The sequence below is a fragment of the Crinia signifera genome, unplaced genomic scaffold, assembly GCF_055691185.1.
Source record: "Crinia signifera unplaced genomic scaffold, ASM5569118v1 HAP2_SCAFFOLD_86, whole genome shotgun sequence".
NCBI classification, from domain to species: domain Eukaryota; kingdom Metazoa; phylum Chordata; class Amphibia; order Anura; family Myobatrachidae; genus Crinia; species Crinia signifera.
Genome location: NW_028142774.1, coordinates 474,446 through 500,548, shown reverse-complemented (window position 1 = coordinate 500,548; position 26,103 = coordinate 474,446). Strand labels below are relative to the sequence as shown.

The following is a 26,103-nucleotide window of genomic DNA, read 5'->3' as shown; positions in this document are numbered from 1 at the left end:
GGGACGCCCTTACAGGTCGCACCACAGGTACTTCCGCCCTCACAGCCCACATACCATTCCAGGGCAGAATGACCTGGAAACTAATAGGTTATTCCTCCAATTGAAATGCACGTTCGATAAGGTCATCTCAGTCACCATGACTACCATACTAACAAAATTGATTGCACAAGCTAGCGATCATAATCTAAGCACTTTACAATTAACAAACTATGTTTTAGTGTATATCTTATTATTGTATACTATTGTGTATGAATTTGTAACTTGCCTCCTACTTTAGCGCCCTATTTGTTTATAAAATAGATTGGTTGATCTAATCAAGTTGGTCACATGACCCATGTAACAGGAAATAAATAGCCAGCCATGTTTTAAACCTGTTATCCTCTGACAAAGCTGCCTGGAGCAGCGAAACCGGTCAGCACTCAGGTTTCTATCTCCTTCCAGAATACCAAACTGGTACCCCTAAAGAACCTGGAAGTGCTTATTTGTGCACACACTTACCACCCTTTGTCCAATTGGACCACCAAGTCCTAGCAGCAAGGTTGAGGTCGAGGACTGTATCCCGCTCTATTCCATCCAGCGGAGGGAGTCGGTTATTTGTGCCATCCTGGGCCGCTCCTTATCAACATCTTCAAGTCCTCCCTACCATCTGCTACATTGGAGACAACCATCACGCCTCACCAGGACCTGGGGGTCCCCTTGGGCCACGCACAGATCCCAGTCCGGTATTATCACCTCCACTGGTTCCATTTGGATTACAAATTCCTACAGTAAGGTAGAGGTAGAGGACCCATCCCTCTCCAGTCCATCCAGCGGAGGGAGTCGGCAATCCGTGTCAACTTAAGCCGCTCCTTATTCTTACATCTGGTCCTCCCTCCCTACTGCTCCAATTGGGCATATCATTGCAGCTCCATACAGGACGATTTACATCTCAGCCCTATACAGGACTCTTGGGACTCTCCGGGCCATACATTTTCCCCAGTTTGGTTTGTGAGATATGAATTTTATGTGATTTTAGAGAATTATCAATGTATTCTGGCTATATGTATTTTAGACATTAAATCTTTTTGTACTAGATCAACCAATCCCTCATTTTTTTCACCCAACTTTACAGGTTTCATTACCTCACTTTTTACAAAGTTATACCAAGCGCAGCTCAACACCCCTTTCTTTTCTTATATATAAAGCAGAGCTAGGCCCCAGTAGAGGAGTTGAGACAGGTCCTATCACACCCTGCTCCAAGGCTGGAATGAAGATGGTGGCACAGGAGGTGCAATTCAAGGGAACACGGATCTCATGACGCAACGCGATTTCCTTGGATAGTGTGCGATGGCATACAATTTTCAAATTGTATGCCATTGTACATGCCATACAATGCCATACGATGCGATGTGATGCGATTAAACATTGTATAAGCACCCTAATGGGTGCTTATACAATGTTTAGCACCCTAATGTGTGCTTACAATGTTAAATGCACACCCACACCACCCCCCCACTATAAACGTGAACCCGAAGCGTGGCGAGCGCAGTGTGCCCGCGAGGGGCGGCGGTACGCGTCCTATGACCTTTTCATACCCCCACTATCCACGTCGGCGTGGAGTTGAGAATAGTGTGGCGAGCGCAGCGGATACCTGTGAAGCCCGCGAAGGGACGCGTTTACCTGTGAAGGTATCCGCGTCCCCTCGCGGGGCTCGCTGCGCTCGCCACGCTTCGGGCTCGTTCGTGCGATGTACATCGGGGGCGCAGCTATAATACACAAGTACCGATGCCCCTCCACCACAGGTAAAGCAGGAAGAGTGCGCACCGAAGGCGCGCATAAAAAAATGTAGCAGCGTGGCTTTATGGGGAAGGAGCGTGGCAATATAAAAGTACCAATAACACTGTAATTCCCATTACACATTATGCTACCCTTCGTAATGCCAATTACACATTATACCACACATAGTAATGCCCATTATACATTATGCCATACATCATGATGCCCCTTACACAATATGCAGCACACTGTTATGCCCATTACACATTATGCCACACACCATAATGCCCATATGACATAATAGCACACATTATGCTACACGTAATGCTCCAAGTACTCCTGCACATGCCCACAGTGGTATCGCTGCTTATATAAAATGCCCACAGTTGCCGACAGTAGTAGCACTGCTCAGTGGCGTAACTAGCACTCCGAAGCCCTCACGGTGGCGGGGGAGAGCAGGAGCCACCGTGGCGCAGTTTTACCGGTGCTCCTGGAGGCTGCCAGGCAGTGGCGAATCAATAATAAACTGAGAATAAGTGAGCCGCTGCTGCATGGATAGGCAGTACAGCACCTGTCAGGGATAGTGTGACACTGTGCTCCTCTCTAGGTTCCCTGCTGCCCTGATCAAGGGGGCCATTTTTACAGGGAAGCGGTTCATCCCTATGTTGCCGTGCGCGCGCCGGGGAGGGGGGCAGCAATGACGTGCTTCATTCTCCAGCAGGGTTCCTTTTATGTTCTGCCCGATAGCAGACAGCATCCGGTCGGCTGTACTGCAAGCTGAGGAGAGTCACATTTGCGGACATCAGTTGACCCACTGCAAAGAGATTGCGTCTTCTTCCCGGACCTTCTGGTGAGTCCTCCTCATCTCACACTGCCACACAGAGCTCAGGGTGCTAGGAGACGCATCTCCTCACCCCCACATAACCACATAACCACATAACTGGCATTATGAACAGCATAAGGGCAAAAGACACACCAGCTTGAATTGAGAGACAGCTGGACTGTCTGCTTTATTATATATACCAAAGATGCAAACTTTGCTAGCACCTTTATTGTATACAATCCTGCCACTATACAGGGCCCTTATCTACCATCCCTTTTGCTTTAAAAGCACAAGATTGAATAATATTTAATATTTAAATGTAGACCCGGGCACACCCTGAGAGCCGCATTACACAGGGTTACAAAATCCCTTGTGTGCCCATATTGAAAAAATTACACCATAATGTTACCAATGGATATCTATAACCTGAGGTGATCAGTCCCGCTGTTTCTCCTGTGAGTCCAGATCATCCGCTGCCACTGGATGCCTGCCTGTGCCCATGCTGCTGTATAGCTGACAGGAGTAGTAGACTGACAGTGACTGGAGTAAGATGGGGCCACTGCATTACAGTACTACGGTGGGATTATGTGCGTCTGATTTTAGGGGGTCTGGCCGGGGTTATTACTGCGATGGCCAGGCCTGGCTTAATGTGTAACGGGCATTATGGGGGGCACCAGGAACTATTTTGGCAGGGGGGGAGCAAATTTTATAAATACGCCACTGGCACTGCTTATACATAATGGCCATACCAGTGGCCAAAAGTAGTGGTGCTTGCTTATACATCAGTGGCGTGCGGTGAGGCAGGTGAGGCACAGCCTTTCCTGTCATACTAACGTATATGAGTTTTGCGTTTATAAAGTATGTCAAAAATACAAAGAATATATATAAAATATCTTATTTTTATTATTCTAATAATATTTATATTCAAAACTCTGGAGTAGAAAGTATATGGTAGGTGAGGCAGTGCCTCACCTGGCTACCTTTTCTGCACATCTCTTATTAAAACTCAGCGAATCTCCAGCAGAATATACTTCTGCACTTGTGTATAATGCTGGCATGTACCCCACGGCTCATAAATTGGGTGCAAATCTGGCTCTGGTACTTGCCAGGGACTCCTCAGCCATTTACCACACCGCACAGTGGCGTAGCTACGTTTTGGGCGCCCCCCGCCGTCAGGGGGGGCGCCCATACCCACCCCCCGCCGCCGCCCCATCAAGCACCCTCCCTCCCCATCGCCCCGTCACCCCGCCGCCTATGCTAACCCCTCCCCCGCAGTCTTACCTATCGCGCTGGTCCCGGCGGCTCCGTTCTTCTGCTGAGGACCACCACAAAATGGCCGCCCCCATACAGCAGACAGTTTCAGAGAACTGTTTGCTATATGGGGGCGGCCATTTTGTGGTGGTCCTCATCAGAAGAACGGAGCCGCCGGGACCAGCAAGATACCTAAGTCTGCGGGGGATTGGGGGGAGGGTAACTATAGCACCGCAGCCCCCGGCGCCCCCACATGCACAGCGCCCCCCCGTGGTGGTGGGGGCTGCGGTGCTATAGTTACGGCCCTGACACCGCATGTCCCTGTTATACATAAGCCCACACCAGTTGGTGACAGTAGTAGCGCTGCTAATACATGATTCCCAAAGTAACCGACGATAGTAGCGCTGCCTATACGTATGCCTACACTAGTTGCTGACAGTAGTAGCGCTGCCTATACATAGAGTATGCCCACACTAGTTGCCGACAGTAGTAGCGCTGCCAATACATATGCCCACGCCAGTTGCTGACGGCAGTAGCGCTGCCTGTACATATGCCCACACCAGTTGCCAAAGTCAGTAGCGCTGCCTCTATATATGCTCACACCACTTGCTGACAGTAGTAGTGCTGCCTGTACATATGCCCACACCAGTTGCCAATGGTAGTAGCACTGCCTATACATTTTCCCACACCAGTTGTTCACACCAATTGCCGACGCAAGTAGCGCTGACTATCCATATGCCCACAACAGTTGCTGACAGTAGTAGCTCTGCCTATTACATATGCCCACATCAGTTGCTGACAGTAGTTCTGCCAATACATATGCCCACACCAGTTGCCGACAGCAGAAACGATGCCTATACATATGCCCACATCAGTTGCTGACAGTAATACTGCTGCCAATACATATGCCCACACCAGTTGCTAACAGTAGTATTGCCGCCAATACATATGCCCACACCAGTTGCCGACGGCAGTAGCACTACCTGTACATACAGTATGCCCACACCAGTTGCTGCCCGCAGTAGTGCTGCCTGTACATATGCCCACACCAGTTGCCAACAGTAGTAGCGCTGCCTATACATATGCCCACACCAGTTGCCGACGCAAGTAGCACTGCCTATACATACGCCCACACCAGTTGCCGACAGCAGTAGCGCTGCCTATACATATGCCCACACCAGTTGCTAACAGCAGTAGCGCTGCAAAAACATATGCCCACACCAGTTGCCAGCAGTAGTATGCCCACAAGTTACTCACCTAATTTAGGCTGGCAGCTCATCCTCTCCTGCTTCCTTTTTTCATCAGACAAGCTCCCCATGTAGCTCCACAACTTCTGTTCAGTGTAGTCATGCCCCCTCTGCCATGTAGCTCCGCCCCCTTTCCATCCCTGCCGGTGACCTGGTGATTTAAGGAACCTAATACCCCTTTAACACCGCCGAAAAATCCGGGTCAGCAGCGGGTCAGACCCGGATCATCGGCGGTGTAAATGGGGTATATCCGTGTCCATTTACACGGGTCCTCTACCCAGGTCCTGACCTGGGTAGAACCCGGATAGGATCCGTGTAAAGGCCGGTGTAAATGGTCCCGCTGCGGGTGCAGGCACCCGCAGCGGGTCCACAGCGTGCAGCACTGGGGAAGCTGTCCCCAGGTGCTGGGAGAAGGGGGGTGTCTGCGGCTGCTGAGGGGAGGTGGGGGTACCTGTCAGCCTGAGGTCGGAGCCGGAGGGGATGATGTGCGCCGCCGCTGCTGCTGGTGAATCAGGCCCAATAGCATACAACTGCGGGCTGCGGGGGATGATGATCGGAGCCTGAGGTCGGAGCCAGAGGGGATGATGTGCGCCGCTGCTGCTGTACCTCCCCCCGCAGCCGCGAAGTTCCTGCGGCAAATGGACAGTCGGCATCGGGGGTCCCTCCGGTGCATGGGAACTAGTACTAGTTCCCATGCGCCGGAGGGACCCCCGCCACTGACTGTCCATTTGCCGCAGGAACTTCTCGGCTGCGGGGGCAGGTACAGCAGCAATGGCGCACATCATCCCCTCCGGCTCCGAAATGTGACTTCCGGTGGAGGCCGGGGAGGTCGCATGTACATGGAGCTCCGGTCCCCCATCCACGGAGCTCCACCATCCCCGGCCTCCGGAGCAGCGGGCGGCATCAATCGTGGCAGCGATGGGGGAGAGGAGGCAGTGCTGTGCTCCCCCGGCGGTGAGCGCCGTACACCCCCGGCGGTGAGCGGGGAGAACCGGAGCACAGCAGCAGCAGGAGCAGCAGGATGGCCGGAGCCAGCAGCGCTGCGGTTTCCTCCGCCCCTCCCGCAGCACCATCAGCCTGCGGGCGGCCCCCCTTAACCCCCGGTGTGAACGGGAGCAGGATGGCCGGAGCCCAGCAGCGCGGCGGTTCCCTCCGCCCCTCCTGCAGCACCATCAGCCTGCGGGCGGCCCCCCTTAACCCCCGGCGGTGATCAGGAGCAGGATGGTCGGAGCCCAGCAGCGCGGTGGTTCCCTCCGCCCCTCCCGCAGCACCATCAGCCTGCGGATGGCCTCCCTTAACCCCCTGCAGTGAACAGGAGCATGATGGCTGGAGCCCAGCAGAGCGACGGTTCCCCCCACGCAGCACCATTAACCTGGGGGCGCCCCCCCCAGAGACAGCGGTGGTCTGGCCTAGCAGAGGCCCTAGCGGAGGGCCCACACAGACGCCGGAAATGCGGCATCCAGGCTCCCGGCGACCATCGGAGGGAGAGGTGAGGGGAAGCTGCATGAGGGCCCCAGTGGTAGCCCCCACTGCTCAGCGCTGGCAGGATCATGTGCTCCAGCTCTCATCCCCAGGAAAGAGACTCCAGTCTCAGCGCAGGGCCCAACTCCATCTCCCAGGCCTCACTGACCCTGCCCAGGCCCCACTGACTCTCTCCCCCCCCCTCCAACTCCAGCCCCAGTCCTGACTGACTCTGCCCAGGCTTCGGTGACTCTCTCTCTCTTCCCCCAACCCCCCATCGCCGCCACCACCATCCATGCCGCCCACGGCTCTCCTTACAGGAAGATTCAAGATGGCGCCGCAATGGCTGCCTAGGAACTGTGCACTCAGCCATATGTATCCCGTGTCTCCTGTGTGACAACTGTACTGTCTCTGTTACAACTGTGCTGTCTTTGCTCATACTGTTACCTCATACAGTTACTCACCCGGCTGCTGCAACGACCAGTGGCGCCGCTGATGGCTGCCTAGGCGCTGTGCAGCTCGGCGGGTATGTGTTCCCCTGTGATAACTGTACTGTCCCTGCTTATATTGCTACCTACCTGGCTGCTGCAACGACCAGTGGCGCCGCTGATGGCTGCCTAGGCGCTGTGCAGCTCGGCAGGTATGTGTTCCCTGTGTGATAACTGTACTGTCCCTGCTTATATTGCTACCTACCTGGCTGCTGCAACGACCAGTGGCACCGCTGATGGCTGCCTAGGCGCTGTGCAGCTTGGCGGGCATGTGTTCCCTGTGTGATAAATGTACTGTCCCTGCTTATATTGCTACCTACCTGGCTGCTGCAACGACCAGTGGCGCCGCCGATGGCTGCCTAGGCGCTGTACAGCTCGGCGGGTTCATGTCCCTTATGTGATAAATGTACTGTCCTGCTTATATTGCTACTTACCTGGCTGCTGCAACGACCAGTGGCGCCGCTGATGGCTGCCTAGGCGCTGTGCAGCTTGGCGGGCATGTGATCCCCGCAAGTGATGTCTTAATGCTCTCAATGTAATGCGTTTAATGTCTCAATGGAATGTGTAAAATGTCTCAATGGTATGCATGTAATGTGTCGTCCCCCCCCCCCCATTTCATCCCTGCTTGATGCTGCACTGTAATCCACAAAAAATTCCTAGTGTGCGCAAGCACACATGGCCAATAAAGTTGATTCTATTCTATTCTATTCTATATATATATAGTACTTGTGAGTTATCCGGGCTGCCGATTTTTTTCATCGCGCCCTAAATCGTGGGCATCGCGTCGGTCGTGGCCGTTATAAGGAGCCGCGACGCGATGCCCATGATTTCCCATAGACAGTAATGTTAAAAGACACGATGGACCCGATTTCCGACCCGATTTCCCATAGACAGTAATGTTAAAAGACGCGATGGACACGATTTCCCATAGACAGCAATGTTAAAATAAAATGACAATGTGAAATTGGCCAATATGGCCATTTCACATTGGATATGTTTTAAAAAAAAATGTTTCATGGCCCCCCACCACCGTTAACGCCACCCCGCTATTGACGCCAACCCGAAGCGTGGCGAGCGCAGCGAGCCCGCGAGGGGCGGCGGTACGCGTCCTCCGACCTTTTCATGCCCTACTATCCACTAGGGCGTGGAGTGAGAATAGAATAGTGTGGCGAGCGCAGCGAGCCACCGAGCCCGAAGCGTGGCGAGCGGACACCTTCACAGGTATCCGCGTGCCCTTACGGGCTTCACAGGTGTCCGCGTCCCCTCGCGGGGCTCGCTGCGCTCGCCACGCTTCGGGCTCGGTGGCTCGCTGCGCTCGCCACACTATTCTATTCTCACTCCACGCCCTAGTGGATAGTAGGGCATGAAAAGGTCGGAGGACGCGTACCGCCGGCCCTCGCGGGCTCGCTGCGCTCGCCACGCTTCGGGTTGGCGTCAATAGCAGGGTGGCGTTAACGGTGGTGGGGGGGCCATGAAACATTTTTTTTTAAAACATATTGGCCAATTTCACATTGTCATTTTATTTTAACATTGCTGTCTATGGGAAATCGGGTCCATCGCGTCTTTTAACATTACTGTCTATGGGAAATCGTGGGCATCGCGTCGCGGCCCCTTATAACGGCCACGACCGACGCGATGCCCCCGATTTGGGGCTAAATCGCGGGCATCGCGTCGGTCGGGTGTCCTTAAGTTAACCAAACTTAAGGACAAAATCGGCAGCCCGGATAACTCACAAGTACCATATATATATATATATATATATATACATATAGATAGTGTGGTGCACAAACAGCGCTACCCCTCACTTATGTGACTAATATATGTGACAAACTTTACAATGATATAGACAAGTGGTATTATCAACACTCCAGAATATATACTGTGTCAGCAAAAGTTTTCAAAGTGGCCTAATTCCCTTAGGACCAGAAAAAACGTCTATTTGGTGGTAAAACTTCTGCGCCTTCAGTGTTGACAAGGAATAAATCTGTGACAATCCTTTATAAATTCTCTATGTGCGTACCGCAAATAATATGCAATTTCACGTGTAGTGGTGTCTTTCACTCCCAGATATTCATCCTTATTCTCCTTCCAGAATCCGCTGGAGGCGTGGAGATGTTCATGCGTTTGTATGAAAGGATGATATCAGGGTTTCAGTGAAAAATTATATAAATCTGTGCAAAAGTGCTGTTTTTCTCTAAAGTGCTTAGTGCATGAGAAAATACTTAAAAAGGTGAACAACGCCACCTTGTGGCTATTATTATTATCACACGTGTAATCACCCTGTGATAAAAAAGAGGGTTTAAAAGAGATGGACTCACACTGGGATTAGCTCTGTCCAGGGCAGCCGAGAGGAATGCCGGGCCCCGGTAAAATTTGTGGGGCGTGGCCTAAGTGTGGGAGGAGTGGGCACCTCCCGCACTTAGGCCACGCCCCAAAAATATTTAGAGGAGGGTGAAAGAAAACTCTAAAAACTGTAATCTCAGCAGCAGCACACACCTACAGCATGTGCTGTGCTGACAGCAGGCTCAGCATGACCTCTCATGCTGTCAGTGAGACACTCATGCTGAGCCTGCCGTCAGCACAGCACATGCTGTAGAAGTATGTGCTGCTGTTGCTACCTGGGAGGGACGAAGTGGGAAGGGAGGGGTCGGACCAGGGCCCCTGCGGGGCCCCTCCAACAATCCTGGGCCCGGGTAATTAGTACCTGCTCCCCCCCCCTCTCGGCTGCCCTGGCTCTGTCCAGGTGTAGTTCCCATCAGGCTTGATATAAAGGCCCTTAAAACCAAAGAACTCCCAACAAAGGGGAAAACTGATAGCGTAATATTGTTTTTATAAAACACATTTATTTCAAAACAATACGCATAATGAATAAAAACAGAAACAGTGGATGGACCCGTACATTTGACATAAAAACATAAGCTTATCTGATTATAGTCATCGGGAACGGAGAGGTATGTATAGCCCGACCGGTTTCGTCCCTTTCCTGTATGCTGGGACTGTATGCTGGGACTTCCTCAGGGGTTTAGAGATATATATATATATATATATATATATATATATACACACACACACACACACACACACACACACACACACACACACACACACGTGTGTTGCCTTCTGGCAACAAGCAATTTCACCCCCTTGGCAACGAGCAAGCACTTTTTTATGACATTCACAAGCAAAGGCAGTGCTGACCCAGGTTCAGTATAAATTGTGCAGACCCAGGTCCGACCCAGGTCGAAGTTCTGTGTAAATGGGGTATGAAGCACTCCAGCGTTCAAAGACCAGGGTCGGACAAGGGTTTTTGGTGTAAAAGGGGTATAAGGGAGCTCTGTGATGTCGGTGCTGCTGCCTGTCATCTATGTATGACAGGTGCAGCAGCAGCCAGCCCGGCAGCCACAGAGGACAGCAGGGGATGCAGGCCTCTCCTGCTTGGCGCCTACCTGCCTTGCAACCTCTGCTGAGTGGATAGCGCCGGCCCTGATTGCACTTGATTTTTGCCACATGTCCTGATGAAAAAGCTTGTATGCTTTGAAACAGCTTGTTGACATCTGTGATGGCATTTTGAATACTGCACATTTAATATGAATTGAAGTCTGAGGAGTGCCGCCAAGTGTCCTTTTGTTCTGGGGTTCCGGAGTTGGAGGACAGACCTTTTATTAATTTATAAGGAGGCACCCTAGCCAAAACTTCAGGTATCCAGAGTGACAAACCATCAAATCCTTCCTTATGGCAACCCCCACTCTGAGGACACTGCCAGTTTCCCCAAACACTGCTGAGACAACCAACATGCCTTCACTAAAAACACAGCTGGCAACCCCTGCTCTGAGAACCCTGCTGCACCCCACACTGCCCATATAGCCAGCAATTCCAAACTAAGGACATCATTGGCACTCCTGCACTGCCGACACAGTTGCCCCACGATGTTGCACACACGATGAAGATACCACAAGCATCCCTGCACTGCCAGTACCACTATTGGGAGGGAGGGCAGAGACATAATCAGCAGCCTCCTTTACCACATGCCCTTCGCAGCGCCAAGTGAGTCACGACTTACTCAGCACTGCTGACCTTTTGACTGTTGACCTTCCCATTGTTGACCTAATGCTTGTTCAGATCTTCCAACCCTGTCCACCTTAGCCATGTCAACCTATTTCATGTGTCAACCTAAGGCATGTCGACCTTCAGTGGTTGACCCAATGCATGTCAACAACATCTGGATCGACTTAATGACACTAACCCATCTGAATTACCCCAATAGTCCTCTACTACCACAGAAACAGATGGATTTGAGCCCTCAGCAATAGCTGAGTAGAATCAGTGGTTCCACTATTTTCCTTGGACCTCAGAGACTGTCTATTCAGGGCCGGTGCAAGGCACCGAAGTGCCCCAGGCGAGTCGTGGTGGGGGCGCCCCAGTGCCGGGGGGTGGGGGCGGGGGGTACCTGTTGCACCGTCTGGGGAGCGGGCAGGGGGGTCCATGCTGGCGCCTGACATGAGCCTGCAGTGGTGTCCTTGCCACGCGGGTACCTGTGGCGCTGTGTATAAAGCTGGTGGCGGCGGGAGGTACCTGCAGTGAATAAGAAATAACTAATGCTATCCGCCGGGCTATGCGGTGGCGCGGGAAGCGCTGCTGTTTTGAAAACACTGGCCGCACGCTGATTGGCTGAATCTCAGCCAATCAGCGTGCAGCCAGTGTTTTCAAACCCGCCAGCGCTTCCCGCGCCGCCGCATAGCCCGGCGGATAGCGCTAGTTATTTCATATTCACTGCAGGGACCCGCCACCGCCAGCTTTATACACAGCGCCGCAGGTACCCGCGCGGCAAGGACACCACTGCAGGCTCCTGTCAGAAGCCGGCATGGACCCCCCTGCCCGCTCCCCAGATGGCGCAGCAGATACCCCCTTTGCACGGGGGGGCGAGGGGCGAACTGCCGCCCTCCAGTGGCCGGCACCCTAGGCAAATGCCTAGACCTGCCGAGTGGTGGCGCCGGCCCTGTGTCTATTACAGTACATCTCTATAATGTCCTACTGCTCACATGTGACTTGGGATTGTCAGATTGCGCACAAGTTCTCCTATTACTGCCAACATTGAGTGTAGGAGTTTATGCCCCGGGCAGCCATTGTATTCACATCTTATTTATTGTACCGCTACTTCTCATTTATAGCAACTGTTATGTACTTTATCCACCTGTGTAAAGTCAATGTACTGCCAGGTGAATCTTAGTTTACTTTTCTTATTAAATGTGTTTATTTTTTAATTAAAGCTGTCATTTTGATAAATCACATTTAATATTAACTTCTCATCCTGGTAGTGGAAAACTTCTGTACGTAGTTTATGCATCGCTACATTGCTCATCTGCTTAGCTGTAAATAATGTATGGACATTTGTGAATTACTGGACTATATTCTGCACAGAAATATTATAGCCCATTACAGGAGGGACCAAATGCTCTCCCTTTGGACTTCACTCTCAATGTATGATTAATATATGTCTGCAGTGAACAATGGCCCTTATTCAGATTTGATCACAGAATACATTTCTCAAAATGGGCAAAACCATGTGCACTACAGGTAGGGCAGATGTAACATGTGCAGAGAGAGTTAAATTTGGGTGGGGTGTGTTGAAACTGAAATCTAAATTGCAAAGTAAAAATAATTTATTTATTTATTTACAGTTTCTTATATAGCGCAGCATATTTGTTTCACTTTACAATTGGAAATAACAGGGATTAAACAAACTGGGTAGAAACAAACCGACATCGAGGTAGGAGGGCCCTGCTCGCAAGCTTACAATCTATAGGGATAATAAGAGGGATACATAAGGATAGAAATCAATAGCATGGCATTCCCATCTGATTACAAGACAGTCCTGATGGGATGCAATAGATATGAACGCTACTGGAGGTTGTGTGTTTGTTCCGAAATATGATAAGCTTGCCTGAAGAGGTGAGTTTTTAAGGAACGCTTGAAAGTTTGGAGGCTATAGGAGTCTTAATGTGCATGTAAAGTCATTCCATATGGGAGCGAGTAATGAGTGTGGATGAGAATGCAGATCTTGTGCAGAGCGGAGAGGTCAGGTGGAGATATATTTTGAGATAAGCAAAGAGATATAAGTCGGTGTAGTCAGAATAAGTGGAAGTATTTTATATTGAATGCGGTAATATACAGGCAACCAATGTAAGGACTAAAAGAGTGGATCAGCAGATAATGAAGATCAGCCTCGCAGTTGCATTGAAAATGGATTGTAGGGGTGAGAGTCTTTTCTTAGGGAGGCCGGTAAGAAGGCTATTGCAATAATCAATGCAAGATATAATGAGTGCATGGATTAGAGTTTTTGCAGTGTCTTGTGTAAGGTACGTATGAATTTTGGATATGTTTTTTTAGATGTATATAAAATGATTTAGAGACAGATTGAATGTGAGGAATAAAGTACAGATCAGAGTTGAGGATGGCTCCTAGGCAGTGAGCTTGTGGAGTAGGATTAATTGTTGTGTTCTCAACAGTGATAGAGATGTCAGGTTGGTAACTACTCTTGGCTGGTGGTAATAAAATTTATTCTGTTTTGGAAATGTTGAGCTTAATGTGGGGAGATGACATCCAAGATGAAATTCTTGTGGGGTTGGGTTGGATTGGCACAGGTATAGATAAATAGTAAGTAAGAATCTCTGATTACCAACATACACACCGTTGCTCCGTTGTAGGATTTTGCGGCTGTAGTCTGTGGTTGGTGGTGCTCCCAAAAGAGAGTTCAATGTTAGAACTGAAAAGAATAGAGTCTGGAGGTGACTCAAAAGGGAACCCGACAAGGCTTTTTGGGGCACACTTATAAATAATTAACAAAAATATATGATGCGAATGTAATGATGTCTACATATTAAAATGTAACTTTTAATGATACAACATTTAAGATAAAGGTTCGGTTCATCCCTCCACTTAGAAGGAATAAATCAGAGGAGACCCAAACTAATGGTGGGTTTATAAATACGTACAGCGAAAATTATTTTATGCATCAACTGTTCCTCTTGCAATACAGTAAATGAACAAACGGATATTTGTTATCATGGAGGAAAATAACAGTTGTGGTGGCGCAGGACACACCTCCTTAGATGCTGAGAAGAGGTAAAGATGAAAGAAGTACATAGAATGCTGGGGGACAGCAAATAAGGAATTTAGGAGATGGGGTGAGAGGGAGAAGAGAGATTACGGATAAGCATGACTCTCACCGCGCATTTGCTTCTGCTGTTATGGTAAGCTACAGCACCGACTATTCCCTGTTAGTTCCCCAGACAGGTACTGGGTCGGCCCAACACTGTTTAGCTTCTGGGTTCGGATGGTACCAGGCAGTTTCAGTGTGGTATGGCTGTAAATAGAATATTGAGAAAGCAGCGCTGGTAGGAGTAAGCTAGAGCGTGCTTCTGCTGTTGGCTAACTCCTAAGGGTCTCTCCCTGTTAACAGGTATGCATTGCAGGGAGGTAGAATCTGGTGATGTCAATGAGAGCGTCACTTAAAATAAGATAGTGGATAGGAAGGTGGTCGGATGTATTTGTCTAGACCCCACTTCTGCTGTCCACAATCATACACAGTATAGGATTGCGGATGAGAGAGATGGGGCAAGGCAGTCCTCCCATGAATAAGAAAAAGAAAAAGATGAATGTACCCTCAGTCCAATGAAGGATAGTGTTCTGGGTGTCAGGATTTAATTGTTCTGATCACCCGGTTCACCCCGGGGTTTGTTTAAACACTGTTTATTGAACAGAACATTTAAAGTTCGCTCCACAATTGGGTTCCTACAGAGGAGGTTCTGTTTGGGGGTAATAGTCACCCTGAGACAGTCTCCACACCCTGTGACAGTCTCTTAAGTTGTACAATAATAACCACCAGATTAACAGGAATAAATGCTGTTATGGGGGTAGATAGCAGACGGTACAGTGGTATCACAAGATGAAATTATTTGGCCTAAGATAAGGCAGCAAGCGATATAGGGTAACGTCTAGTACTTATCCACAGGTAGGTAACATAGCATATGGATAGATATTAGATATCCTGGAGTGACAATTGCCTGGCCAATCAGAAATAACGTAAAGATAAGGCACAACTTGGCAGTAATACTAGTAGGAAAGCCAATCAGAATGAGCTGTCCCGTCTGTTGCAGTCTGTGTGGATTAGAGCTATGACAGTTAAACACCAAACAATTGCAGATTATCTGATAACACTCAGTAATACCAGGTCAGACATTTGACAGTGGATAACCCTGTAGGTAGGTCACCCTAAATGAGCAGCACCGCTGGTGGCTGCCTGTGCACAATAAAGGCTGTGTTCGTTGAGACAAAAGAAATCAGAGCTCAGTGCTGTCACTGTACAAGGTGCAGGTATACTGCGTGGCCAGTACTGTGACTGGCTACTACTGTTAGGAGCGATGTTAGTTTACACAACACAATTCTACGTTTAGTGCTAACAGTGCTTAACATGCAGGTACGCTGTGTGGCCAGTGCTATGCCTGGCTTCTACTGTGAAGTGAGGGGATGCCTCAGCGTTCATGAGCCGGCCAGGTACCTGACGCTGGGACGGCGTGTCAATAGTATTCAGCCTGATGTGTGGGGATAACAAAGGATGTCCCCCTTCAAAGGGGGGAACTGGCAGGCAAAAGCCTGCTTTACCTGTCGGCTGGCGGGATGCAGCGGGTGTTGGTGCGGCGTGTCCGGGGTGAGGTAATGCAGAGGGTGTCCTCAGGGAGGTGTGTCCTGCGCGTCAGACACGTGTTTCGCTTGACGCTTGGTCACTGACGCGTGGTCAGGCTGAATACTATTGACACGCCGTCCCAGCGTCAGGTACCTGGCCGGCTCATGAACGCTGAGGCATCCCCTCACTTCACAGTAGAAGCCAGGCATAGCACTGGCCACACAGCGTACCTGCATGTTAAGCACTGTTAGCACTAAATGTAGAATTGTGTTGTGTAAACTAACATCGCTCCTAACAGTAGTAGCCAGTCACATTACTTGCCACGCAGCATACCTGCACCTTGTACAGTGACAGCACTGAGCTCTGATTTCTTTTGTCTCAACGAACACAGCCTTTATTGTGCACAGGCAGCCACCAGCGGTGCTGCTCATTTAGGGTGACCTACCTACAGGGTTATCCACTGTCAAATGTCTGACCAGGTATTACTGAGTGTTATCAGATAATCTGCAATTGTTTGGTGTTTAACTGTCATAGCTCTAATCCACACAGACTGCAACAGACGGGACAGCTCATTCTGATTGGCTTTCCTACTAGTATTACTGCCAAGTTGTGCCTTATCTTTACGTTATTTCTGATTGGCCAGGCAATTGTCACTCCAGGATATCTAATATCTATCCATATGCTATGTTACCTACCTGTGGATAAGTACTAGACGTTACCCTATATCGCTTGCTGCCTTATTTTAGGCCAAATAATTTCATCTTGTGATACCATTGTACCGTCTGCTATCTACCCCCATAACAGCATTTATTCCTGTTAATCTGGTGGTTATTATTGTACAACTTAAGAGACTGTCACAGGGTGTGGAGACTGTCTCAGGGTGACTATTACCCCCAAACAGAACCTCCTCTGTATGAACCCAATTGTGGAGCGAACTTTAAATGTTCTGTTCAATAAACAGTGTTTAAACAAACCCCGGGGTGAACCGGGTGATCAGAACAATTAAATCCTGACACCCAGAACACTATCCTTCATTGTACTGAGGGTACATTCATCTTTTTCTTTTTCTTATTCATGGGAGGACTGCCTTGCCCCCTCTCTCTCATCCGCAATCCTATACTGTGTATGATTGTGGACAGCAGAAGTGGGGTCTAGACAAATACATCCGACCACCTTCCTATTCACTATCTTATTTTAAGTGACTCTCTCATTGGCATCACCAGATTCTACCTCCCTGCAATGCATACCTGTTAACAGGGAGAGACCCTCAGGAGTTAGCCAACAGCAGAAGCACGCTCTAGCTTACTCCTACCAGCGCTGCTTTCTCAATATTCTATTTACAGCCATACCACACTGAAACCGCCTGGTACCATCCGAACCCAGAAGCTAAACAGTGTTGGGCCGACCCAGTACCTGTCTGGGGAACTAACAGGGAATAGTCGGTGCTGTAGCTTACCATAACAGCAGAAGCAAATGCGCGGTGAGAGTCATGCTTATCCGTAATCTCTCTTCTCCCTCTCACCCCATCTCCTAAATTCCTTATTTGCTGTCCCCCAGCATTCTATGTACTTCTTTCATCTTTACCTCTTCTCAGCATCTAAGGAGGTGTGTCCTGCGCCACCACAACTGTTATTTTCCTCCATGATAACAAATATCCGTTTGTCAATTTACTGTATTGCAAGAGGAACAGTTGATGCATAAAATAATTTTCGCTGTACGTTTTTATAAACCCACCATTAGTTTGGGTCTTCTCTGATTTATTCCTTCTAAGTGGAGGGATGAACCGAACCTTTATCTTAAATGTTGTATCATTAAAAGTTACATTTTAATATGTAGACATCATTACATTCGCATCATATATTTTTGTTAATTATTTATAAGTGTGCCCCAAAAAGCCTTGTCGGGTTCCCTTTTGAGTCACCTCCAGACTCTATTCTTTTCAGATCCAAGATGAAATGGCAGGAATGCATTCAGAGACACGGAGCAATACTGATGGTGACAATACCGGGGAGGAAAGATAGATTTTAGTATCATCAGCATACCGATGATACTGAAATCCATAAGAGTTAATTAGTTTGCCAAGAGAGGAGGTATGGATTGAGAAGAGCAGAGGACCTAAGACTGAGCCTTGTGGTACTCCAACTGACAGATGTATTGAAGAGAAGGTAGAATCGGAGAAGACTGAAAGAGTGATTAGATAGGTATGATGAGAACCAAGAAAGGGCTGTGTTCTGAAGACCTAGGGCCTTGATGGCTAACCTTGACACTCCAGCTGTTGTTCAACTACACAACCCAGCATGCTCTGCTTGAGTTTTACTATTTGGTTGTCAAGGACCTAGGGATTGTAGTGTTTGTATGAGTGGTCAACAGTGTCAAAGGCAGCAGAGAGATCTAGAAGAATAAGAAGTGAGAAATGGCCTTTAAATTTAGCAGTAGCCAGATAATTTACTACTTTAGCCAGTGCTGTCTCTGTGGAGTGTTGAGAGCGAAAGCCTGACTGAAGTGGGTCCCATAAGTCGTAGGCGTTAAGAAAGTGTGTGAGGTGAGTGTAGGAAAGTTTCTCAAGTAGCTTGTAGAGGCATGGCAGCTGAGATATAGGATGGTAGTTAGAGTGACAGTTTGGATCAGAATTGTGTTTATTTCGAATGGGAGTAATAGATACCATTAGAGAGAGAGTGAGGGGTTACAGATTTTAGTTGAGTTTGGGATAAGCACAGGAGTCAGAGATTTACTGACTTGTAAGGGTATAGAATCAAGAGGGGAGTTAGTGGAGTAGGAGCATGAGAAGAGTGTTGATACTTCATTTTCACTTGTGAGGTCAAATGAGAAGAAAGTGGCAAAGGGCTCAGCAAAGGAAGTAAGCAAGTCACTGGCTATTCATCTTGGATTTTATCAATCTTTTCCTTGAAGAAGGAAGCAAGCTCTTGCACAGTGATGTTAGCTGGTGGCTGAATGAGGGTAAGAAGTGATTTAAATGTATTAAAAAGTCACTTGTGGTTGGTCGCATGTGAAGAGATGAGAGAATGAAAATATTTTTATTTAGCAGTGTCCAGGCCATTACGATAGGAGTGGTAGGTAGTCTTAAATTTGAAAAAGTGACTCGAATTTTGAGATGTATGCCACTAACGTTCAAATCTATAGTACATGATAGTTGTTGCAGGTGTCTTGTTAATTTAGAGAGCAAAGGTTGGCATCTAAGCCTATGTGGATTGTGAGGAGTACCTAGAGCAGCTTAATCAAGGGCAGTTTGTAGAGTCTGGTTCAGGTGGGATACAGCTATCTCAGGACAGGAAAGTGTAGAAATGGGTGAGAGCAGTTGTTGAAAATCAATAGCATTAGTATTTCTCTGGGTTAGAGGAGGTTTGCATGCTTTTGGTATTATAGAGTTTGGAGAAATGGAGGAGGTTGAGAAGGTGACAAGGTTGTGATCCAAGAAAGGGAATGGAGCGTTAGTGATTTCAGAAACAGTAAATAGCCTAGTGAATACAAGATCAAGGCAGTGAGACCAAGAGAGGCGGTTAAAGAGAGGAGTTTAGAGGCATGAGGAGAAAGTGGGCTGTCACTAGCAATATTGAAATCACCCATGATGATGGTGGAGATGTCAGAAGATAAGAAGTGTGGGAGCCAGGCAGAGAAATCTTCCAGAAATAGTTTTTTGGGGAGCCCAGGTGGGCAATTGTTAGCTGCAACAAGCAGAGAGAAAGGGGTGAAAACTCTGATAGAGTGAACTTCAAATAATGTTAATGTGAGTGATGAAACCAGTGGTAGGAATGTGTGTGTGCAAAACTGGAACGGTAATTTATCTAGCCCACCTCCTTTTACTGTTACCAGGCCCGGAGGTGTGTGTGTGAATTCAAGCGGTACAGGATCCTCCATTGTCACGGGGGTACGTGAAATGCGAGAGCGGGGTCGAGAGTGTCCGCTGGGGAGTGGAATTGCCGGAAGGGGGTCAGGGGGGTCTGCATATTGTGGGAGGGGGGTGCAGGGATCCGTGATTAGCGGGAGGCGAATGGGGTCCGCAAATTGTGGGAGGGGGCGGGGGGCTTGAATCGTGGGAAGGGGGGGTCGTCGGAGGTCAGTGAATTGGGTAGGGGGGGTTGTGGAGGTCCGTGAATTGCGGGAGGGGTGCAGGGGGTGCCGTGAATCAAGGGGGGGTGGCGTAGGGTCCGTGAATCGCGGGAGGGGGGTCATGGGGGGCTGCGAATCGCAGGAGGGGGGTGTGGGGGGTGCCGTGATTTGCGTGATGGGGGCGTGAACCGTGGGAGGGGGGGCGCGAATCACAGGAGGGGGTCTGCAAATTGCGGGAGGGGGCGATGGAGGTGCAGATTGGGTCCTCAAATCGCGGGAAGGGGGCGCTACGGGGAGTTCCGTGAATCGTAGAGGGGGTGGGGGACCGCAAATCGTGGGGAGGGGGACGCGAAATGCGGGAGGGGTGGTCGCAAATCGCAGGAGGGGGTGCCGTGAATCACGGGAGGGAGCGGTGGTCCGCAAATCGCGGAAGGGGGGGTCGCGGGGGGGCCCGCGAATTGAGGGAAGGGGAGTTGCGGGGGGCCGCGGGGGGGGTGTGTGCGAATTGCGGGAGGGGGGGCGCGGGGGTTCCGCTAATTTGCGGGAGGGGGGTCACTGAGGTCCCGCGACTCGCGGGAGTCCGGGGGATGGGTGCTGGCAGAGGGTAGGGGGGTGCGGGAATAATGGTGGATGGTGGCTGTGGAGTAATGGTGGATGGTGGTTGTGTACTATAGCCTATCTATCTATATATAATCCAAGTATCCTGAGACCTATGGCAGGGTCCACAAGTAGCAGGCAGCACTCAGTCGGCTTAGGTATTAAACCATATTTTTGGTCACATAAATTATACATACAGCATCATTGTCGACGTTTCAAGACCTAAGAGGTCTTTTCTTCAGGACATGTGCTGAAAGTGCAATAGTGCTTTTGCACAGCACTATATCTAAACACAAAAAACCCGTGAGTTAGACAAACACGTGCAAGTGAATCTGCACTCATCAGCCTGGAAGCTGCGCATGGGACGTACATGACAATGATCCAAAACACAAGGCCAAGTTGACCTGTCATTGGTTACAGCAGAATAAATTGAAGTTTCTGGAGTGACCATCTCAGTCTTCTGACCTCAATATCATTGAGCCACTCGGGGGAGATCTCAAACGTGCAGTTCATGCAAGACACCCCAAGAATTTACAGGAACTGGAGACTTGTTCCCAAGAAGAATGGGCAGCTTTACCATCTGAGAAAATAAATAGCCTTATCCACAACTACCACAAAATACTACAAGCTGTCATTGATGTTAAAGATGGCAATACAATAAGAACGTGGGTATTTAAACTTTTGATCAATGGACAGTACTACATAATGGCATGTATTCAATGCCGCAGCGAGCGGCCGGCGAGGGGGTTAAACAGCGAGGATTGCTGAAAACCAGCGATCCTCGCTGTTTAACCCCCGCACCGGCTGCTCGCACTATTAAACCTGCTGGGGAAGTCCTCGCCATCACAGGACGGCGAGATTTCCCCAAAACAGCGAGACCCGTGGCTGCTACAGAAAACTTGCAGGTTTAGCCGCGGGTCTCGCTGCTTCTGGAGCCGCATCCGCCAATTCCCCCTCGCTCAAAAAACGGAGCAAGGGGGAATTGGCGGATGCGGAGGCTGTGTTGAATACTGTCAGGGTGAGTGGTGACAGCGAGCAGGAAGCCCTGCTCGCTGTCACCACTCGCAAACAGCATTGAATTCATACCATAGAGTTAGAGCTTTAAAGTTAAAATACAGTAACAAAGATCCAGGCTGTCCCTATTGATTTAACTATGCAGTTAGGAACAACTTCTTTCCAAATTCCAAATCTATCACTGAATTAACAAATAAAAAATAATTGTAATCCGCAAAATGATATAAATAAATGCATAATGAGCTGCAGAGCAGCAGAATAAATCTTTCAGTGAGCAGAGACGAGATCAGTGGTTTTCCCTCACATGTATAATTTCATTAGTCACTGGGCCTGATTCAGACCCTACTGAGGCCGCAACTGCTTCTTTTTGTTCAGAGTGACAGCGCCTTTCTGCTAACGCTGCAGCTTTATGGGGTTCAGGGCCGGCGCTACCCGCTCAGCACAGCCTGCAAAGCAGGTAGGCGCCGACCCTTGAAGGCGCTTCCTCCCCCCAGAGACTATACAGTAGCTGCCGGCTGCCGCAGCCTGCGCCTGTCAAAATATTTGACAGGCAGCGGCGGCGCCAGCAGCAGGGTAGACACGGGACTGGACATGGGAGTGGGGGCATTTAATTCAATTTCGGCACTCGGCCGTCTGTAGCCTGCCGCTTAACTAGTGCTGTCCCCCACTGCTGTGTGACGCTGCCCGACTCCACGGCACGCACACATGCATGTAGGGGGAAGAGCCGAGCTGTCAGGCAGTCAAATAGTCTGAAGCAGGTTCCCTCGAGGTGCGGGACACACTACGGAAGACAGGACAGACAGAGGCCAAGCTGGGAGACACAGTCTGTGTGACAGTTTAACAAAGGTGCGTGACACGCTCAGCATGCCCCCATCCCCACACACACATCGGGAACCTGCAGAGCAGCTGGTCATTGGAGCCCTCCTCCCCACACAGTGGGTATCACACTGCACCCCCCCTCCCCGCACAACATGCGTCCGGCCAACCCCACACACAGTAGGTACCTGGCTTGCCTGCAGAGTTGTCATGCTGCAACCCCCTCCCTGAAAAGCAGGAATCCCGCCGAACCCCGTCCCCACAGAGTGAGCAGCCCACAGCACCTCCCCCCCCCACCCTCCCTACACAAACAGCGCAGGGCTGCAAAGCGGGAGGCCTGTGGAACCCCCGGAGCGTCGGACAAAAAGTGTGTGTGCTGAGAGTATGAGCTCAGCCAGCGGGGGCAGTACATGTGGAGTGGATTATGGGGTAAGCCTGGGCACGCCGTAGCGTAGAAGTGTGCATGCTGCGGGAGCCGGGCAGTGATCTGCTGGTGGAGGAGCCTGGAGACCAGCAGACTCTGTCCCCTGTCAGTGCATGGCCAGCAATTGGATGTGGTTGTGCCTGCTTGGCACTTTCTCCCCTCTATGGTGGTTATGAGCCCATGCACTGCACTACTGTGTCTGACACTGGGGGATGAGATGTAGGAGGAGAAGGAGGATGGGCTCAGCCCATCCCAGTCAGCCCGAGGTCAGAAAATAATGATGGATTATAAGGGGTGGGGGGAGAAATCATTCAATATATTATTGAAGGGATGGGGCTGATAGGGATAATTAAATCTACAGTATTTGATAAGGAGTGCCTTAATAAGCACAGAGCCTACCTGCTAACTGACCAGTGACTATATAATAATAAGCACCTACCTGCTAACACACCAATGATTATATAATAATAAGCACAGAGCCTACCCTCACCCACCCACACCATTGCCACACCCACCCACATCACTTGCCACAGCACCTCATGCAGCACCCCCACATCCACCTGTCAAACACCACCCCCGCCCCTCCTACACCCGCCCCTCCCCCACCCACGGCACACCAGGCTTTCACCCATCCAGAGCATGCCCACACCCATCCCCAAACCATATTTCATGCAATAAAGGTGTTCACAGGTTAAGGGGGCAGAGCCCCTTACGACGGTGAGAAGAGCGCCCGCAGGACTCGATGAATCACCTAGTACAGGGGTGGCCAACCAATCGGAGGCAATGAGCCAAAAAATAATATATCGTAAGACAAAGAGCCGGAATCATACAAAAATGGGAGTGGCCTAGTTCCCTCAAAGCCACGCCCCATTTAGGGTGCCGGAATAATATATTCTTATTCCCACATTATTTATAAGCCCACCACCACTTTAAATGCAAATACTTATTCAATACAGAAGCAAAGCAGCAGAAGAGATGGCATCATATATGAAAAGTTTAATCATAGGCAGCACACACACATGTTTTATGTGTATATATATACAAAGAAGATCAGGGTGCGCTAAGGTAAATTACACAACTTTCTCATTAAAACATAAATATTTAATAAAAAGCCTCTGATAAGGCTTAGAATAAATCAAATCAAAAAGAGTTACACAGCCATTTCATAGAATAATTTAACAATCCACAGTATGGAACAGGCCCAACGCGTTTCGTCACCCACGTGACTTCATCAGGGGCGCTTTGGATGTTGATTGAAATAAGGTGCGATAGCACTTCTAGGGGTGTATCCAATTGGTCAAACCATAGATATTGTATTCAAGCAAGACCCATACAGATATATATCTTCTTGGAGCGTCTCTAAATGACCAAATAAATAGCTGTGTACTTCAGCTAAAGTTGCACAGATGTAAATAGATCGCCAAATATCGGAACAAAAAATGCAATAGTCCAGGCGTATGTCACCAAGGATCACGTTTCTCACACCTTTTATATCGGTGTTAACATCAAGGACCAATGAGCAGCTTCAAAAAAATATAAGGCTGGGAGGCCAGAAGTTCACTCTAGTGGATCCAAATGCAGTTGGATCCACTAGAGTGAACTTCTGGCCTCCCAGCCTTATATTTTTTTGAAGCTGCTCATTGGTCCTTGATGTTAACACCGATATAAAAGGTGTGAGAAACGTGATCCTTGGTGACATACGCCTGGACTATTGCATTTTTTGTTCCGATATTTGGCGATCTATTTACATCTGTGCAACTTTAGCTGAAGTACACAGCTATTTATTTGGTCATTTAGAGACGCTCCAAGAAGATATATATCTGTATGGGTCTTGCTTGAATACAATATCTATGGTTTGACCAATTGGATACACCCCTAGAAGTGCTATCGCACCTTATTTCAATCAACATCCAAAGCGCCCCTGATGAAGTCACGTGGGTGACGAAACGCGTTGGGCCTGTTCCATACTGTGGATTGTTAAATTATTCTATGAAATGGCTGTGTAACTCTTTTTGATTTGATTTATTCTAAGCCTTATCAGAGGCTTTTTATTAAATATTTATGTTTTAATGAGAAAGTTGTGTAATTTACCTTAGCGCACCCTGATCTTCTTTGTATTTCTGTCCGTCCCGGGTCTCAGCTAACAGGGATCCTTCAGAGGTGCAGCTTTGGGCTAATAGGGCGCGGTGTTGGGTACCCCTTGCCTTTCTTATATATATATATATATATATATACACACACAGGATTGGCACTCAAATATGACAACTCTAATCAGCATGCCCGGGTGTCTACTAAAATAGACAAGAAAGACAAGAAAGCAGCAGAGGCACTCCTGGGACTTGTAGTACAAAGAAATGATGACAGACACTGGCAGACATTTCTTTGTACTACAAGTCCCAGAAGTGCCTCTGCTGCTTTCTTAAAATATATATATATATATATATATATATATATATATATATATATATATATAAATAAAATGACAATGTTTAACTGCCTTGATTGGCCGACGCTTACCAGGGACTGGGCACGCAGGCAGGAAGGCTCAGGAGAAGGCATTGGCTGCAGGAGCAGCATGTTGGTGCTGGAGACCTTGTGTCAGCGTCCTCCAATCACGACGGCACATGCGCCGCCCACCGGAAAGAGCCTGGACTCCTTTGAAGCTGCTTGCGTACAAGCGGGTCCCACTGCACGGGACTCGCTTGGATGCTATCTGTGGCTCCAGCCTGTGGGCATATTCCCGGTGGGGGAGTGAGCTTGGGAGCCGCAGCTCGTTGAGAGAAGAGCCGCATGCGGCTCGCGAGCCGCGGGTTGGCCTCCCCTGACCTAGTATATATATACAGACACACAGGGAAGTTGACAGATTGCATGTTGTAAAGATGAAATGGGGGATTGGGTGGACAATACTCAGGGCATTATGCATAACTGTCACTACTCTGGCCATTATGCATAAGCAGCGCTGCTCTGGGTATTATATAATAATAAGCACAGAGCCTACCCTCACCCACCCACATCATTGCCACACCCACCCACCACACCTGCCACTGCTCTACTCTGGCCATTATGAATAAGCAGTGCTGCTCTGGGCATTATGTGAAAGCTGCTCTACTCTGGCCATTATGCATAAGCACTGCTATTGTTGGCATCAATGTGTATGCAGCGCTACTCTGGCCATTACGTGTAAGCAGAACTAGCCTGGGCAGTGCGTGTAAGCAGCATTACTGTTTCCGTTATATGTAAGCTGCACTACTCTTTTTATTTTGTGTATAGGGCACTACTATGGGCATTCTGTGTATGGGGCATTATGTGTAAGCAGCCTTCCTGTGTGCGTTATATGTGAATGGCATTACTGTGTGCATTATGTGTATGGGGCATAATGTGTAAGCAGTATTATATGTAAGCAGCATTATTGTGGGCATTATATGTAACCTGCATTCCTCTAGTCTAGGCATTATGTATAAGCAACTGGTACTATG

The 26,103-nt window shown here is 49.0% G+C and overlaps 2 pseudogenes; one reads left to right on the top strand and one right to left on the bottom strand.

The window, feature by feature from the left end:
- Positions 1-14,277: 14,277 nt before the first annotated feature.
- On the bottom strand, positions 14,278-14,396 carry LOC146056622 (5S ribosomal RNA; annotated as a pseudogene).
- Positions 14,397-17,043: 2,647 nt separating this feature from the next.
- On the top strand, positions 17,044-17,162 carry LOC146056620 (5S ribosomal RNA; annotated as a pseudogene).
- The last annotated feature ends 8,941 nt before the right edge of the window (positions 17,163-26,103 follow it).